Source organism: Tamandua tetradactyla, chromosome 25 (assembly GCF_023851605.1).
Source record: "Tamandua tetradactyla isolate mTamTet1 chromosome 25, mTamTet1.pri, whole genome shotgun sequence".
Taxonomy (NCBI): domain Eukaryota; kingdom Metazoa; phylum Chordata; class Mammalia; order Pilosa; family Myrmecophagidae; genus Tamandua; species Tamandua tetradactyla.
The window spans coordinates 7504773-7523753 of record NC_135351.1 but is presented as its reverse complement, the minus strand read 5'-3'; the positions used below and the strand labels follow the sequence as shown (position 1 = coordinate 7523753).

Here is an 18981-nt window from a genome sequence, read left to right as displayed (position 1 = left end):
AAGCCTTTTTTGAGTGGATTCAGCAGGAAAACTTAAAAGAAAATTCTTGTCTTTGAAGCAAACAAGGCCTGAGGCATCCAGAGTCCACCCCACCTAGGGAGCTAATTTCATTACCATGAAATCACACCTGGGAGGACTCTGCTTTCAGTTTGTTCACAGTCCTGGGGAATGGAATTAGCTAGAGAGACAAGGAGAATGGGGACAGATGAGGCTCCTTACATAAATAGACGTTTGGTTACACTTTCCCCTATTTTTTAGTTTGCAATGGCTGGATTTTTTGTTTGCTTTAAAACTTTTTACTGTGGAAAAATTCAAATGCAAAAATAGACAGAATAGGGGGTGCAAAGGTAGTTCATTGGTAGAATTCTCACCTGCCATACAGGAGACCGAGGTTCAATTCCCTGCCCATGCAGGTCCCCCCACCAAAAAACAAAAAAAATCAGCAAATGGTGTTACAATAATGGGATACTCACATGGAAAAAGAATGGAATGTGACCCCCACCATACAGCATACAGCAGAAAAAAGTAGACAGAATAGTATGTTGACCCCCACATATCCATCACCCTCCTTTAGCAATTATACACTCATACTCATGGCCACTGTTCTTTCATCTATATAACCACCCATCCTGGACTTCTGTATTATTCTGAAAGCATTTATGTCACTTCATATAAAGCTATTTTGGTACATATCTAAAAACAGATTCTCTTTTTCAGTTTTACTGTGATAACATTTATATAACAAAATTAGCCATTTTAGCCAGTTTTAAGTTTGCAATTCGGTGGCACTAATTACATTTATACTCTTGTACTAACATCACCATCATATATTACCAAAAATTTTTCATCACCCCAGATACCCCTGTACCCATTAAGCAAAGTCCCTACAGCTGTGGTAATCTCTAATCTACTTCTGTCTCTATGAATTTGTTAATTCTAAATATTTCAGGTAAGTGAAATCAAAACATTGTGTCTGGCTTCTTTCATTCAGCATAACGTTCATCCTTGTCGTAGCATGTATCAGACCTTCTTTCCTCTTTATGGCTAATATTCCATTGTATGGCTATATCACATTTCATTTATCCATCTGTCACCAGACATTTGGACTGTTTCCATCTTTCATTATGATGTTAGCTGTGAGTTTTTCATAAATGTCCTTTATCATGTTGAGGAAGTTTCTTTTTATTCCTACCTTTCAAGTGTTTTTATCAAAAAAGGATACTGGATTTTGTCAGATGGCTTTTCCGCATCAATCAAAATGATCATGTGGTTTTTCCCCTTCTATTTGTTAATGTGGTGTACTACATTGATTTATTTTCTTGTGTTGAACCACACTTGCATACTGGGATAAATCCCACTTGATCATGGTGTATAATTCTTTTAATGTGCTGTTGGGTTCGATTTGCAAGTATTTTTGTTGAGGATCTCTGCATCTATATTCATTAGCGCAATTATCTGTAATTTTCTTTTCTTTTAGTATCTTTATCAGGTTTTGGTATCAGAGTGATGTTGGCTTCATAGAATAGATTAGGTAGAATTTCCTCCTCTTTACTTTTTTGGAATAGTTTGATCAGGTTTGGTATTAGAATGATTGGTGGCTTTTTACCTGTAAAGCCTGGTCCTGGGCTTTTCTTTGTTGGGAGATTTTTGATGCTTGAGTCCATCTCTTCTGATTGGTTTGTTAAAGTCTTTTATTTCTTTGAGAGTCAATGTAGGTTTTTCTTGTTTCTAGAAATTGTCTTATTCATCTAAATTGTCAAAATTGCTGGTAGACAGTTATTTATAGTGTCCTCTTATGAGCTTTTTTATTTCTGTGGGGTCAGTAGTTATGTCTCCCCTCTCATTTCTGATTCTATTTTTAGTATCTTCTCTCTTTTTTTTTTCTGTCAGTCTAGCTAAGGGTTTGTCAATTTTATTGATCATCTCAAAGAACCAACTGCTGGTTTTGTTGGTTCTCACTAATGATGTTTTTATTCTCAGTTTCATTGATTTTTGCTCTAATGTTTATTATTTCTTTCTTTCTGCTTACTTTGGTATGAATTTGTTGTTCTTTTTATAATCCTCCAGGTGTGCAGTTAAGTTTTGATTTTATCTCTTTCTTCCTTTTTAATGCAGGTGTTTAGGACTATAAATTTCTCTCTCAGCATGACCTTTACTGCATCCTGTAAGTTTTGCTATGTTGTATTCTCATTTTCATTTCTTTCAAGATATTTACTGATGTCTCTTGCCATTTCTTCTTTGACTCACTGATTGTGTGCTTTTAACCTCCATGTATTTGTGAATTTTCCAGTTCTCCGCCTGTTATTGATTCCCAGCTTCATTCCATTGTGATTAAAGAAAGTATTTCATATAATTTAGGTCTTTTTAAATTTATTGAGACCTATTTCATGACCCACCTTGTGGTCTTTATTAGTCAGGGTTCTCTAGAAACAGAACAAGAGATATCTGTAATATGAGATTTATAAAGATGTCTCACATGAACATGGAAATCTAAGAGTCTAAAATATATAGGGCAGGCTGTGAAGCTGGCAACTCCAGTGAAGGGTCTCTATGAACTCTATGGAAAGGGCTTGCTGGCTGAAGAAGCAGTGAAAAGTCTCTGAAAAAGCAGTGAAAAGTCTCCATTTGAAGACTGGATCAAATCCATGTAGTGGATTATCTCATTTGTGGGAGTGCACCTTTGGTTGATAGTAACAGTAATCAGCCACAGTTGCAATCAACTGACTGATGATTTAATAAACCAGCTTTCTGATTTATCAGCCAGCCACAAAATATTCTTGCAGCAATGGTTAGACCAATACTTGCCTGATCACACAGCTGGACACCAGTACCTGGCCAGGTTTACATCAGAAAGTAACCATCAAAGTCCACCTCTTGTCAACTCATCAGCTATACACATCACCTTGAAACATGCTTAATTTCTAAATAGAACACGATGACAGATGTATGTCTCACCTAACAGTACTCAACCGTCCTGCGCACAATTGGAAATGTACTAAATCGCTCCAGGATAGGGTGCAAGTCCTTAAAGAACTTTTTCACTTTTTTTTTTACAAAGCATTTCCAGTGTTTACTCATAAAATTATTAATCAAAGCTGCACAAGGGGCGGGCCACGGTGGTTCACCAGGCAGAGTTCTCACCTGCCATGCCAGAGACCCAGGTTTGATTCCCAGTGCCTGCCCATGCAAAAAAAAAAAAAAACTACACAAGTAGATTTACAGGCACATGTCAATAACAAAACAAGATGGAAATGAAATGTTCCAGAAACATCTTGAAAAATTCCAAAGGAACACAGTGCTAGGCAAAAATATACAGTTCAAACATGGTTGTACACAGGATGCATTCATTCCTGCATTTTATCAAGAATTTCTTCCTAGTATTTACCTTTCTCTTTTCTGACTTGTCAAGATTTGGCTTTGCGTTCAAGAATTTTTTCTGATCTTTATCCAGTTTTAGCCTGGCTGATAGCCACCTTGCTTAGGTGAATGCCCATGTGGACAGTGGTGCTGTTAGCCTTCTCGTGTTGCACCCTCTTGATGTAGATGACATACTTCTTTCTGTACCCATGGACTACCTTGCCAGTTTGCTGACCTCTGTAGTGTTCTCAAACCACCTGGACCGACTTCCAGGTCAAGATGGAAGCTTAACAACGTGCGTGTTTTAGTTCCTCCTCCAGAACAGCTACTAAATAACCAGAAACAGTACAGAACAGCTCCTGGGGCCACGTCAGTGACCAGACACAGAGCATACCCCAGTCTGGACCAGCCGGACCGGCTGCAAGCACCCCCCAAAACCGTGAGTTCCCAAAGCTGTGGCGGCCAGCACCCCTCCCCCACAGGCCGCTTCCCAGGGGGGAAAGGAAAGGACTTTACCAGCAGCAGGGACTGGGCACGATCAAACACCAATTGTGGAACTAATTAACAAATTCTGACTACTAAAAATAGGCCCCCAGCTTAGGTGAATCTGATCAAAGCAGATGTTGCTCATTTTTGCCCCGGCGCCAAGGTGGCAGGACTGACAGAAAAAGGGGGGTAAAAAAAAGAAGGAAACAGAGGTTTTTGTGGCTGTGTATCTACAAAGGCTTGACTGCCTCAAGGATACAGCGGCAGGATTTTTCAGGCTGCAAATGCCCCAGGCATAGGCAAAAGTGAACTCTTGGGGGCTTGTCTGGAGCCTGTACCTTCCCCAGGGGAGGGGTGAAGCCCAACTCAGGTGGAATCCCTCCCTCAAGGAATTCAAACCCCAGGGCTTGGTAATTTGAAGCCATTAAAACCAGCCTACAACCTCTCCTCTGTCTCCACCACACCCCCAGCAGGGAGAGTCTACCAAAGTTAAAGGTACCACATCATCTTATGCTGGTGGGACCTGCAGTCAGACAAGCGCCACACACAGGGCAGGACAAGAAAAACAGAGTCCAGAGACTTCACAGGAAAGTCTTTCAACCTGTAGGGTCTCACCCTCAGGGAAAACCAATGCAGGTGACTCTTTCCTCCTGATAGGAGACCAGTTTGATCTGGGAAAATCTGGCTGGGGTCTATAATATCTAAGTAGACCCTCCTAAATTTGAGGGGACGGAAAGGCACCACACAAGCAGGGCAAGAAACAAGAAAGCAAGAACTGAAAAATTCTCCTCTGTTAAACAAAACTTAAGCTAAAGGTCCAGATAAAGCTGAACGGAATGTCAAAGAACAGATAGACAACAAATTCATCCAGCAAGAAAACCCTAGATAAAAGAAGTGAAAGCAATCTCCAGAATAAACTAATTAAGGTAATTAAATGCCTAGACGCCAGCAAAAAATAACAAATCACACTAGGAAAACTGAAGATATGGCCCAGTCAAAGGAATAAACCAACAATTCAAATGACATATAAGAGCTGAAACAACTAATTCAGAATGTACGAACAGACATGGAAAACCTCATCAAAAACCAAATCAATGAATTGAGGGAGGATATAAAGAAGGCAAGGAAAGAACAAAAAGAAGAAACTGAAAGTCTGAAAAAACAAATCACAGAACCTATGGGAATGAAAGACACAGTAGAAGAGATGAAAAAAACAATGGAAACCTACAATGGTAGATTTCGAGAAACAGAACATAGGATTTCAAAGCTGGAGGACGGAACATCTGAAATCCGACAAGAGACACAAATTATAGGAAAAAAAATGGAAAAATATGAGCAGGGACTCAGGGAATTGAAAGACAATATGAAGCGACGAATATACATGTTGTAGGTGTCACAGAAGGAGAAGAGAAGGGAAAAGGAGGAGAAAAACTAATGGAGGAAATTATCACTGAAAATTTCCCAACTCTTATGAAAGACTTAAAATTACAGATCCAAGAAGTGCAGCGTACCCCAAAGAGAACAAATCCAAATAGACATACTCAAAGACATTTAATAATCAGAATGTCAGAGGTCAAAGAAAAAGAGGGGATCTTGAAAGCAGCAAGAGAAAAGCAATCCATCACATACAAGGGAAGCCCAATAAGACTATGTGCAGATCTCTCAGCAGAAACCATGGAGGCGAGAAGACAGTGGGATAATATATTTAAATAATTAAAAGAGAAAAACTGCCAACCAAGAATTCTATATCCAGCAAAATTGTCCTTCAAAAATGAGGGAGAAATTAAAACATTTTCAGACAAAAAATCACTGAGAGAATATGTGACCAAGAGACCAGCTCTGCCAGAAATACTAAAGGGAACACTGGAGACAGATACGAAGACAGAAGAGAGAGGTGTGGAGAAGAGTGTAGAAAGGAAGTAAAGGTAAAGTAAAGGAGTAAAGGTAAAAAGAAGGAAAATCAGATATGGTATATAAAATCCAGAAGGCAAAAGAGTAGAAGAAAGTACTACCCATGCAGTAATAACACTGAATGTTAATGGATTAAACTCTCCAATCAAAAGACATAGTCTGGCAGAATGGATTAAAAAACAGGACCCATCTTTATGCTGTCTGTACTCAAAGGAAACGAGGCCAAGGACACAAATGGACATTTACACACCAGTGTTTATAGCAGCATTATTAACAATTACCAAGAGATGGCAACAGCCAAAATGTCCATCAACAGAGAGTTGGCTAAACAACCTGTGACATTTACATAAGATGGAATATTATGCAGCTGTAAGACAGAATAAAGTTATGAAGTATGTAACAACATGAATGGACCTTAAGGACATTATGCTGAGTGTGATTAGTCAGAAACAAAAGGACAAATACTGTATGGTCTCACTGATATGAACTGACATTAGTGAATAAACTTGGAATATTTCCTTGGTAACAGAGACCATCAGGAGATAGAAATAGGGTGAGATATTGGGTAATTGGAGCTGAAGGGATACAGATAGTGCAACAGGACTGAATATAAAAACTCAGAAATGGACAGCACAATACCACCTAACTGTAATACAATTATGTTAAAACACTGAATGAAGCTGCATGTGAGAATGATAGAGGGAGGAGGGCTGGGGACATCAATGAAATCAGAAAGAAAGATAGATGGTAAAGATTGAAATCGTATAATCTAGGAATGCCTAGAGTGTATAATAATAGTGAAATGTAAAATGTACAAATTTTAAAAATGTTTTTGCATGAGGAAGAACAAAAGAATGTCATTATTGCAGGGTGCTGAAAATAGATGATGATTAATACTTTAAAATGTCACCTTATGTGTGAGACTAAAGCAAAAAATGTTTGTTACAAAATTTATATTTTGACTAGAGCATTTCCTAATATAACTCATGTAGATAGTTTGATTGAATGTCATAAGTACTTGGAATCTCAGGTACGATATAAGATTTTGTTGGTTTGTCCAGAGTGATGCCCCAGTGAATCCCAGAGTGATTTGATCAGTGACTGGAAAAGTATTTGCAAGCCCCCTTCGGGGAATGGTGAGAGTGGGGAGAAATTCAACTTCCCCAAGTTGAATTCTTGATATTCTCACAAGCAGTGTGGACAACCAAAGCTATAGGCTGAGTCCCCAGTCTTGGGGTTCGTTCATATGAAACTTAATCCCACAAAGGATAGGTCAAGTCTACTTAAAATTTAGGCCTAAGAGTCACCCCCCAAGATAACCTCTTTTGTTGCTCAGATGTGGCCTCTCTCTCCAGCCAACATGACGAGCAGTCTCACCACCCTCCCCCTGTCTACGTGGGACATGACTCCCAGGGGTGTGGACCTTCCTGGCAATGTGGGACAGAGATCCTGGAATGAGCTGAGACTCAGCATCAAAGGACTGAGAAAAACCCTAGAATGAGCTGAGAATTAACATCAAGAGATTGAGAGAACCTTCTCGACCAAAGGGGAAAGAGTGAAATGAGACTAAGTGTCAATGGCTGAGAGATTCCAAACAGAGTTGAGAGGTTATCCTGGAGGTTATTCTTATGCATTAAGTAGATATCACCTTGTTGTTCAAGATGTAGTGGAGAGGAGGTGGTGCCAAGATGGCGGCTTAGTAAGGTGCGTGCATCTTAGTTCCTCCTCCAAAGCAACTACTAGGTGAACTGAAACAGTGCAGAACAGCTCCCGGGGCCATGACAGGGAATGGACACACAGCGTACCCCAGTCTGGACTGGCTAGTCTGACTGCAAGACTCGGCTGCGGTGAAATCCCCGAGCGGCGCGTGATTTCCCGAGCAGCGGCAGCTGTGGCGGCTGGAGCTCCTCCCTCCCTCCTTCCCGGGCCGGCTGAGAGTCTCAGAGAGGCAAGTTTCCCAAGCCAAGGCAGCCGGCGCCCCTCTTTTGCGGGCGGCTTCCTGGTCCGGCTACGAGTCTCGGATCAGAGGGCTACCCAAGCCGCGGTGACCCTCCCCCGTGGGCGGCTTCCTGGTCCCATGGGGAATTCCACAGGCCGCGGCGCCCGGTGACCAACACCCCTCCCCCGCGGGCGACTTCCTGGTCCGGTGGCGAATTCCCTGGGCCCGCTGCGGCGGGCGACCAGCCACAGGGTCCCCTCAAGCCGCGGCAGATGACGCCCCCACCACGCGCGGCCCCCCGAACCAACGGAGAGAAATGGATCGGAAATCCCCAGGCCGCGGAGATCAGTGACCGGGGGGGGGGGATCCCTTCCAAACACGTGAGACAAACGTGTGCCACGAGCGCCACCTACTGGGCAGGATAAGAAAAACAGAACCCAGAGATTTCACAGAAAAATCTTTCAACCTTCTGGGTCCGACACCTAGGGAAATCTGAATAAATGCCCAGACGCCAGCAGCAGAAGATAACGGTCCACGCTCAGAAGATTGAGAATATGGCCCAGTCAAAGGAACAAACCAATACTTCAAATGAGATACAAGAGCTGAGACAACTAATGCTGAATATACGAACAGAAATGGATAACCTCTTCAAAAATGAAATCGATAAATTGAGGGAGGACATGAAGAAGACATGGGCTGAACATAAAGAAGAAATAGAAAAACTGAAAACAAATCACAGAACTTATGGAAGTGAAGGATAAAGTAGAAAAGATGGAAAAAACAATGGATACCTACAATGACAGATTTAAAGAGACAGAAGATAGAATTAGTGATTTGGAGGTTGGAACATCTGAATTCCAAAAAGAAACAGAAACTATCAGGGAAAGAATGGAAAAATTTGAACAGGGTATCAGGGAACTCAAGGACAATATGAACCGCACAAATATACGTGTTGTGGGTGTCCCAGAAGGAGAAGAGAAGGGAAAAGGAGGAGAAAAACTAATGGAAGAAATTATCACTGAAAATTTCCCAACTCTTATGAAAGACCTAAAATTACAGATCCAAGAAGTGCAGCGCACCCCAAAGAGATTAGACCCAAATAGGCGTTCTCCAAGACACTTACTAGTTAGAATGTCAGAGGTCAAAGAGAAAGAGAGGATCTTGAAAGCAGCAAGAGAAAAACAATCCATCACATACAAGGGAAACCCAATAAGACTATGTGTAGATTTCTCAGCAGAAACCATGGAAGCTAGAAGACAGTGGAATGATATATTTAAATTACTAAAAGAGAAAAACTGCCAACCAAGACTCCTATATCCAGCAAAATTATCCTTCAAAAACGAGGGAGAAATTGAAACATTCTCAGACAAAAAGTCACTGAGAGAATTTTTGACCAAGAGACCAGCTCTGCAAGAAATACTAAAGGGAGCACTAGAGTCAGATAGAAAAAGACAGAAGAGAGAGGTATGGAGAAGAGTGTAGAAAGAAGGAAAATCAGATATGATATATATAATACAAAAGGCAAAATGTTAGAGGAAAATATTATCCAAACAGTAATAACACTAAATGTCAATGGACTGAATTCCCCAATCAAAAGACATAGATTGGCAGAATGGATTAAAAAACAGGATCCTTCTATATGCTGTCTACAGGAAACACATCTTAGACCCAAAGATAAACATAGGTTGAAAGTGAAAGGCTGGGAAAAGATATTTCATGCAAATAACAACCAGAAAAGAGCAGGAGTGGCTATACTAATATCCAACAAATTAGACTTCAAATGTAAAACAGTTAAAAGAGACAAAGAAGGACACTATATACTAATAAAAGGAACAATTAAACAAGAAGACAGAACAATCATAAATATTTACGCACCGAACAAGAATGCCCCAAAATACGTGAGGAATACACTGCAAACACTGGAAAGGGAAATAGACTCATATACCATAATAGTTGGAGACTTCAATTCACCACTCTCATCAATGGACAGAACATCTAGATAGAGGATCAATAAAGAAATAGAGAATCTGAATATTACTATAAATGAGCTAGATTTAACAGACATTTATAGGACATTACATCCCACAACAGCAGGATACACCTTTTTCTCAAGTGCTCATGGATCATTCTCAAAGATAGACCATATGCTGGGTCACAAAGCAAGTATTAACAAATTTAAAAAGATTGAAATCATACACAACACTTTCTCGGATCATAAAGGAATGAAGTTGGAAATCAATAATAGACGGAGTGCCAGAAAATTCACAAATACGTGGAGGCTCAACAACACACTCCTAAACAACGAGTGGGTCAAAGAAGAAATTGCAAGAGAAATTAGCAAATACCTCGAGGCGAATGAAAATGAAAACACAACATATCAAAACTTATGGGACGCAGCAAAGGCAGTGCTAAGAGGGAAATTTATTGCCCTAAATGCCTACATCAGAAAAGAAGAAAAGGCAAAAATGCAGGAATTAACTGTCCACTTGGAAGAACTGGAGAAAGAACAGCAAACTAATCCCAAAGCAAGCAAAAGGAAAGAAATAACAAAGATTAGAGCAGAAGTAAATGAAGTTGAAAACATGGAAACAATAGAGAGAATCAGTAAGGCCAGAAGTTGGTTCTATGAGAAAATCAATAAGATTGATGGGCCGTTAGCAAGATTGACAAAAAGTAGAAGAGAGAGGATGCAAATAAATAAGATCAGAAATGGAAGAGGAGACATAACTACTGACCTCACAGAAATAAAGGAGGTAATAACAGGATACTATGAACAGCTTTACGCTAATAAATACAGCAATTTAGAGGAAATGGACGAGTTCCTGGAAAGACATGAACAACCAACTTTGACTCAAGAAGAAATAGATGACCTCAACAAACCAATCACAAGTAAAGAAATTGAATCAGTCATTCAAAAGCTTCCTAAAAAGAAAAGTCCAGGACCAGACGGCTTCACATCTGAATTCTATCAGACATTCCAGAAAGAATTAGTACCAACTCTCCTCAAACTCTTCAAAAAAATCGAAGCGGAGGGAAAACTACCTAATTCATTCTATGAAGCAAACATCACCCTCCTACCAAAACCAGGGAAAGATATTACAAAAAAAGAAAACTACAGGCCAATCTCTCTAATGAATACAGATGCAAAAATCCTCAATAAAATTCTAGCAAATCGTATCCAACAACACATTAAAAGAATTATACATCATGACCAAGTAGGATTCATCCCAGGTATACAAGGATGGTTCAACATAAGAAAATCAATTAATGTAATACACCATATCAACAAATCAAAGCAGAAAAATGACATGATCATCTCAATTGATGCAGAGAAGGCATTTGACAAGATTCAACATCCTTTCCTGTTGAAAACACTTCAAAGGATAGGAATACAAGGGAACTTCCTTAAAATGATAGAGGGAATATATGAAAAACCCACAGCTAATATCATCCTCAATGGGGAAAAATTGAAAACTTTCCCCCTAAGATCAGGAACAAGACAAGGATGTCCACTATCACCACTATTATTCAACATTGTGTTGGAAGTTCTAGCCAGAGCAATTAGACAAGAAAAAGAAATACAAGGCATCAAAATTGGAAAGGAAGAAGTAAAACTATCACTGTTTGCAGACGATATGATACTATACGTCGAAAACCCGGAAAAATCCACAACAAAACTATTAGAGCTAATAAATGAGTACAGCAAAGTAGCAGGCTACAAGATCAACATTAAAAAATCTGTAGCATTTCTATACACTAGCAATGAACAAGCGGAGGGGGAAATCAAGAAACAAATCCCATTTTCAATTGCAACTAAAAGAATAAAATACCTAGGAATAAATTTAACCAAAGAGACAAAAAACCTATATAGAGAAAACTACAAAAAACTGCTAAAAGAAATCACAGAAGACCTAAATAGATGGAAGGGCATACCGTGTTCATGGATTGGAAGACTAAATATAGTTAAGATGTCAATCCTCCCTAAATTGATTTACAGATTCAATGCAATACCAATCAAAATCCCAACAACTTATTTTTCAGAAATAGAAAAACCAATAAGCAAATTTATCTGGAAGGGCAGGGTGCCCCGAATTGCTAAAAACGTCTTGAGGAAAAAAAACGAAGCTGGAGGTCTCATGCTGTCTGACTTTAAGGCATATTATGAAGCTACAGTGGTCAAAACAGCATGGTATTGGCATAAAGATAGATATATCGACCAATGGAATCGAATATTGTGCTCAGATATAGACCCTCTCATCTATGGACATTTGATCTTTGATAAGGCAGTCAAGCCAACTCACCTGGGGCAGAACAGTCTCTTCAATAAATGGTGCCTAGAGAACTGGATATCCATATGCAAAAGAATGAAAGAAGACCCATATCTCACACCCTACACAAAAGTTAACTCAAAATGGATCAAAGATCTAAACATTAGGTCTAAGGCCATAAAACAGTTAGAGGAAAATGTAGGGAGATATCTTATGAATCTTACAATTGGAGGCAGTTTTATGGACCTTAAACCTAAAGCAAGAGCACTGAAGAAGGAAATAAATAAATGGGAACTCCTCAAAATTAAACACTTTTGTGCATCAAAGAACTTCATCAAGAAAGTAGAAAGACAGCCTACACAATGGGAATCAATATTTGGAAACGACATATCAGATAAAGGTCTAGTATCCAGAATTTATAATGAGATTGTTCAACTCAACAACAAAAAGACAACCAACCCAATTACAAAATGGGAAAAAGACTTGAATAGACACCTCTCAGAGGAGGAGATACAAATGGCCAAAAGGCACATGAAGAGATGCTCAATGTCCCTGGCCATTAGAGAAATGCAAATCAAAACCACAATGAGATATCATCTCACACCCACCAGAATGGCCATTATCAACAAAACAGAAAATGACAAGTGCTGGAGAGGATGCGGTGAAAGAGGCACACTTATCCACTGTTGGTGTGAATGTCAAATGGTGCAACCACTGTGGAAGGCAGTTTGGCGGTTCCTCAAAAAGCTGAATATAGAATTGCCATATGACCCAGCAATACCATTGCTGGGAATCTACTCAAAGGAATTAAGGGCAAAAACTCAAACGGACATTTGCACACCAATGTTTATAGCAGCGTTATTTACAATTGCAAAGAAATGGAAACAGCCAAAATGTCCATCAACAGACGAGTGGCTAAACAAACTGTGGTATATACATACGATGGAATATTATGCAGCTTTAAGACAGGATAAAATTATGAAGCATTTAATAACATGGATGGACCTAGAGAACATTATACTGAGTGAGTCTAGCCAAAAACTAAAAGACAAATACTGTATGGTCCCAATGATGTGAATCGACATTCGAGAATAAACTTGGAATATGTCATTGATAACAGCGTTCAGCAGGAGTTAGAAACTGGGTAAGATAATGGGTAATTGGAGCTGATGGGATACAGACTGTGCAACAGGACTAGATACAAAAACTCAAAAATGGACAGCACAATAATACCTAATTGTAAAGTAATCGTGTTAAAACACTGAATGAAGCTGCATCCGAGCTATAGGTTTTTGTTTTGTTTTGTTTTGTTTTGTTTTGTTCTTACTATTATTACTTTTATTTTTTTTCTCTATATGAACATTCTATATCTTTTTCGGTTGTGTTGCTAGTTCTTCTAAACCGATGCAAATGTACTAAGAAACGATGATCATGCATCTATGTGATGATGTTAAGAATTACTGATTGCATATGTAGAATGGTATGATTTCTAAATGTTGAGTTAATTTCTTTTTTTCCGTTAATTAATAAAAAAAAAAAAAAAAGATGTAGTGGAGAGGCTGGAGGGAACTGCCTGAAATTGTAGAGCTGTGTTCCAGTAGCCATGTTTCTTGATGATGACTGAACAATGATATAGCTTTCACAATGAGACTCTGTGAATGTGAAAACCTTGTGTCTGATGCTCCTTTTAGCTACTATATCAACAGAAGTGTAGAACATATGGCATAAAAATAAATAATAGGGGGAACAAATGTTAAAATAAATTTAGTTTGAAATGCTAGTGGTAAATGAAAGCGAGTGGTAAGGGGTATGGTATGTATACTCTTTTTTTTCTCTGTTATCGTTTTATTTCTTTTTCTGTTGTCTTTTATTTCTTTTTCTAAATCGATGCAAATGTTCTAAGAAATGATGAATATGCAACTATGTGATGATATTAAGAATTACTGATTGTATACGTAGAATGGAATGATATCTTAATGTTTTGTTTGTTAATTTTTTTAATTAATAAAAAAAGTTTTAAAAAATGAATGTCAAGTTTTGAGAACATTCAAAACTCAGTAAAAAGGTTAACAGAAACTCAGTAAAAAGGTTGAAGTGTGCAAAAGCTTTGAACAGAAACTTCACAAATAAAGACATTTAAATGGTAAAAAAAAAAAAAAAAACCACCTGTACCTCGTTGTCCTTGTGGATGTGCATGGAGCAGATGTTGTATTTCTGCTACAACTCCTTGGAGAGTGAGGATGACATGTTCATTGAAGTGGTGTTTGCAGTTCTTGCTGTGGTCCAAGGTCACAAAGGGGTTGAAGGTCATGGTAACAGTCTGGTATCAGGCAAGCTGGTAACATTCACTCCTAAAGTTGATATCCTACAACTTAAATACTATACTAAACAATACAACTTACGTCATATGATAAGAGGAAAACAAGATATTTGCTTCACGTATGTTTTAGTTCATAAGCTGCCAGAATCCCGTATACCAGAAGCAGAATGGCTTTTGAAAAGGGGAATGTATTAAGTTGTAAGTTTACAGTTCTAAGGCCATGAAATGTCCAAATTAAGGCAAGGCTATAAAAATGTCCAAATTAGGCATCTAGGGAAAGAGACCTTGGTTCAAGAAGGCCGATGACGTTCAGGATTTCTCTCTCAGCTGTAAGGGCACTGGCAATGTCTGCTAGCTTTCTCTCCTGGCTTCTTGTTTCATGAAGCTCCCTCAGGGGCATTTTCCTTCTTAATTTCCAAAGGTCTCTCCCTGGCTGTGTGGACTCTGTTGGTTCTGGTGACTCGGAAGCCTTTTCCAAAAAGATCCCTCGTAAAGGACTCCATTAAGCAACCCCACCTTGAATGGCTGGAGACACATCTCCATGGAAAATGTATGATCAGAAGTTATCACCCACAATTGAGTGGGCCGTATGTCCATGGAAACTATCAAAAAGAGTCCACCCAAACAAAGATCAAAATATATCGGGTAGATGGAAATATTAGTGGTCAGTGAAAGGGAGGGGTAAGGGGTATAGAATGTATGAGTTTTTTCTTTTTTCTTTTTTGTTTCTTTTTCTGAAGTGATGCAAAATTTCTAAAAAATGATTATGGTGATGAATATACTACTATGTGATGATATTGCGAGCCATTGATTGTACACCACATGTGGAATGTTTGTATGTTAAGAATGTTCATGCTTGTATGTTGTTTTGGTTTGTTGATTTAAAAAAAGTGTCAAAAAAAAAATACTCCACCCAGCAATATTGAACGAGAATTAAAGGACGTGGCTTTTCTGGGGTACATAACAGCTTCAAACTGGTACAATGTACAAATACAAACATAACAAAAAAGAAGGAACTATTCATACCATCACAGTTCTCATTTCTGTATCTAGTCACACGGTTGTAGCTAATATTTATCACTACCTTCTTCCACTACCTTTTCTATGTTCCCTTTACCCTCAGCAAGCACTTCAGCTGGCCATGATTCTTTGTCAGGTGGGGTGAACCACACATTCATTCCCGAAGTTTCTGAGCCATTGACATTCCTACCTGGATTGAGTTGTAGTTTTCCATTGGCTTTATGGTCATCCTAAGAGATATCCCTAGGGGATATCCTGTATTCCAGGAAAACTCTGTTTACCTCATTGTGTAGTTGCAGTCCTATTTCCCCTTTATAGCCAAGATCAATTACCCCAGACAGGTACAGTAATCCCCTTCATTGTCTGTTGATGCAGAGGCATAAGAAGCTCAAAGTGGCCAAGTGGCAGTCTTAATTTCCAGTTCAATGGGATCATTGTTGTGTTTCCTGGTAGGAGCACTACTCCTTTTGGAACTAAGACCTTAACTTGAGGTTTCAGGGTCAGGAAGCAAAAATTTTTTTATTAGCTCACTAGGGCTGATAATGAGTGTTGCCACTCCTATTTCTACCCCTTAATTCCTGGACCCGTGAGTACTGGCTATGAGAGAAACAGCACCATAGAGTGAATGCTGATTCAGAGTATTCACAGCCTCCTGGAGAACATTGCCCCAGCCCTGCAAGGTATTGCCACCTAATTGGCACTGTAATTGGGTCTTAAATGTCATTCCACCATTCCATCAACCCAGCTCCCTTGGGATGATGGAGAACCTGGTAAGACCAGAAATCTCCATGATCATGAGCCCATTCCCACAGTTCATTTGCTCTAAAGTGGGCTCCCTGGATCAGAAGCAATGCTGTGTGGAATACCATGACAGTGAATAATTCATTCCATAAGTCCATGGATGGTAATTTTGACAGAAGCATCACGTCAAAGAAAGGCAAAATCCATGTCTGGAGTATGTGTCTATGCCAGTTAGAAAAAATTGCTGCCCCTTCCGTGATGAAAGTGGTCTAATATAATCAACCTGCCACAGGTAGTAGGCTGATCACCATATGGCATGGTGCCATATTGGGGACCGAGTGTGGATCTCTGCTTCTGGCTATTGAGCACTCAGCAGTGGCCATAGCCAGGTCAGCCTCGATGAGTGCAAGTCCGTGTTTCTGAGCCCATGCATAACCTCCATCCCAACCACCATGCCCATTTTGTTCATGAGCCCATTGAATAATGGCAGGAGTAGCTGGGGGAAAAGAATAATTTGTATCCACAGAACGGGTCATCTTATCCACTTGATTATTAAAACTTTCCTCCGCTAGCATCACCCTCTGGTGAACATTCAGATGGGACACTAATATCTTCATGTTTTTGCCCACTTAGAAAGGTCTATCCACATACTTCTTCCCCAGACTTCTTTATTACCAATTTTCCAATTATGTTCCTTCCAAGGCCCTGACCATCCAGCCAAACCATTAGCAACTGCTCATGAGTCAGTATACCAATGCGCCCCTGGCCAATTCTCTTTCCAAGCAAAATGAACAACCAGGTGCACTGCATGAAGTTACGCCCACTGGGAGGATTTCTCCTTATCACTGTCCTTGAAGGATATCCCAGAAAGAGGCTGTAGTACTGCAGCTATCCACTTCTGGGTGGTACCTGCATATTATGCAGAACCAGGCCCAAGTTTTCTCTTCCCCAGTCAACTGACTGTAAGGAACTCCCCAAGAGGCCATAGCTCTGGTCTGGGAAAGAGAAGGTATTGTGGCAGGAATGGGGGCCATGGACATTTGGGCCACTTCCTCATGTAACTTAGTTGTACCTTCACGACCTGCTCAAACCCTATCTTCTATATACCATTTCCATTTTATGATGGAGTGCTGCTGTGCACACCCAACTTTATGGCTTGGTGGGTCAGACAACACCCAGCTCATGATAGGTAAACTCAGGTCTCATAGTAACTTGGTGGCTCATGTTTAAGCACTCAGTCTCTACTAAGGCCCAGGTCAAAAGTTGTTTCTCAAAAGGAGAATAATTATCTGTAGCAGATGGCAAGGCTTTACTCCAAAATCCTAAGGGTCTACATTGTGGTTCTCCTAATGGGGCCTGCTAAAGGCTCCAGAAAACATCTCTATTTGCCGCTGACACTTCCAGCACCATTGGATCTGCCGGATCATGTGGCTCAAATAGCAGAACAGTTTGCATAGCAGTCTGGACCTGTCACAGAGCCTCCTCTTCCCCTCATTGGTCCCCACTCAAAGCTAGTGGTTTTTCTGATCACTTGGTACATGGACTAGAGTGGCACACCCAAAAGAGGAATATGTTGTCTCCAAAATCCAAAGAGGCCAGTTAGGCATTATGCCTCTTGTGGCCACAGGAGATGCCAGATGCAACAGGCTATCCTTCACCTTAAAAGTGATATTTTGACATGCTGCACACCACTGGACACCTAGAAATTTCATGGAGGTGGAAGTCCTCTTTATTTTTGTTGGATTTGTCTCCCATCCCCTGACGCCCGAATGCCTTACCAGTAAGTCTAGAATAGTTGTTACTTCTTGCTCACTAGGTCCAATCAATATAATGGACCAGTGTTATGTCTTGTGGAACAGAGAAACTATCAGGGTCCCTGCGAACTAGATTACAACATAGGGCTGAAGAGTTGATATACCCTTGAGGTAGGAGAGTGAAAGTTATGCTGCTGACATTGTCAGCTGAATACAGTCTATTTCTGATGGTCCTTACTGACAAGCTGTTGAGTAAAAAAGCATTTGCCAGATCAATAGCTGCATACCAGGTGCCAAGCAATTTGTTGATTTGCTCAAGCAATGATACCACATCTGGGACAGCAGCTGCAATTGAAGTCACCACCTGGTTAAGTTTATGACAATCTACTGTCATCCTCCAAGAACCATCTATTTTTCAGCACGGACCAAATAGGAGAGTTGAATGCAGATGTGGTACTCATCACCCCTGCATCCTTCAAGTCCTTAAGAGCGGCACTAATCTCTGCAATCCCTCCAGAATCTGGTATTGCTTCTGATTCACTCTTTTGCTAGGTAGGGCAGTTCTAGTGGCTTCTACTTGGCCCTTCCTACCATAATAGCTCCCCAATGTAGGGATTCTATCAGTTGCTGAGTATGTTGATTCCAATTATACATTCTGAAACTGGGGAAATAAGCACAGAATGGGTTCAGGGACATACTGGCCCCACTGTGAGACGGACCTGAGCTAAAACTCCGTTGATCACCTGACCTCCATAGCCTGTGTCCTGACTGGTGGACCAGAGTGACATTTTGGGTCTCCTGGAATTGGTATCACTTCTGAGCCAGTGTCTAATAAGCCCTGAAATATCTGATCATTTCCTTTGCCCCAGTGCACAGTCACCCTAGTAAAAGACCATAGGTCTCCTTGGAGAAGGCTGGGAGGAAGGTTAACAATGTAAATTTTAGTCAGTGTAAAAAGGTCCTTCCCCAAGGATACTCGGCCTTCCTTTCAGTCAAGGGTCTGTAAACTGTCTCAAGTCTGGGTATTGATAAAGGGGCTGTGACTTTGTTTTTGTAATTCAAGTTAGACTTCTGTTCAGTTGACTTAGAATTCTTCTGCTTATACAGCTATCACAATAATTTAGTAGACTGTACATCTGTTATACTTCTAGGTCCCTCATGATTTCTTAGCCAACGCCACAAGTC

General features: G+C 40.1%; 1 protein-coding gene and 1 pseudogene across 2 annotated transcripts in view; one reads left to right on the top strand and one right to left on the bottom strand.

Annotated features, from left to right (window-relative positions):
• The window catches only part of LYRM4 (LYR motif containing 4), a 183568-nt gene that overhangs the window by 129664 nt on the left and 34923 nt on the right, over nucleotides 1-18981 (top strand). The gene's annotated exons all lie outside the window — the stretch shown is intronic.
• On the bottom strand, nucleotides 3345-14272 carry LOC143669174 (ribosomal protein uL24-like; annotated as a pseudogene).